Below are 908 nucleotides of genomic sequence, written 5' to 3'. Positions count from 1 at the left end.
AAAAAAAAAAGGACGCCAAACTAGGTGTGGTGGGACATGCCTATATTCCCAGCACTCAATAGGCACAGCCAGGAAGATCTCAGTCATCTCAAGGCCAACTTGGTCTACAGGAAGAGTTCCAGGCCAGTCAGAGCTACAGAGTGCGACCCTGTCTAAAAACCTAGCAGGGAATGGGAAGCCAGGCTTGGTGACCCACACCTGCAGCCTCAGCAGTGAACAAGATGGAAGAGAAACCCTGTCTCGAAAAAACAAAAAACAAAACAAAAAAAAAAACAAACAAACAAACAAAAAAGATGGAAGAGTCAAGCCAATCTACAAAGCTACGTAGTGAACTTGTCTCTGAATGAATCTACAGAAAGGGGCATGTGGTGATCTCCAATAGCCAGACCCTGTCTCAAAACAAAAAAGGGTTCTCCACGGAGACCCAAGGGCCCATCAGACTTCCCTTCCCTTCCCCCACTCTGGGGTAGAAGCAAAGGGAGGAGACTTTTTTTCCATCTCTTTGCTATTTATAACTCTAATCAAGAAATGAGGCCAGGAGAAGAGATGGGGAATAATTTGACAAAACAGTAGCCTCACGGCCCTCCACTTTGCCTTCTGGCTTCTCTTTCCCACTAGGCATTGGTCTTGTGTGCACCCCTCTCTGACTGCTTCACCTTCTGTTTTTACACACATACTCCTTGAGCATTTCACTCTAGAGATCTTTCCCAGACTATTTCTCAATGTTTCTACTGTCTCTACCCTCCAAATATCCCATATTCTTGTGATCTCTCTTCTTCCTTTTTTTTTTTTTTTTGATTTTTCAAGACAGGGTTTCTCTGCATAGCCCTGGCTGTCCTGGTACTCACTCTGTAGACCAGGCTGGCCTTGGACTCAGAAATCTGCCTGCCTCTGCCTCCCAAGTGCTA

The sequence above is a fragment of the Mastomys coucha genome, unplaced genomic scaffold (assembly GCF_008632895.1).
Source record: "Mastomys coucha isolate ucsf_1 unplaced genomic scaffold, UCSF_Mcou_1 pScaffold4, whole genome shotgun sequence".
NCBI classification, from domain to species: domain Eukaryota; kingdom Metazoa; phylum Chordata; class Mammalia; order Rodentia; family Muridae; genus Mastomys; species Mastomys coucha.
The sequence above is the reverse complement of the archived record's forward strand: the minus strand, read 5'-3'. Positions refer to the sequence as shown.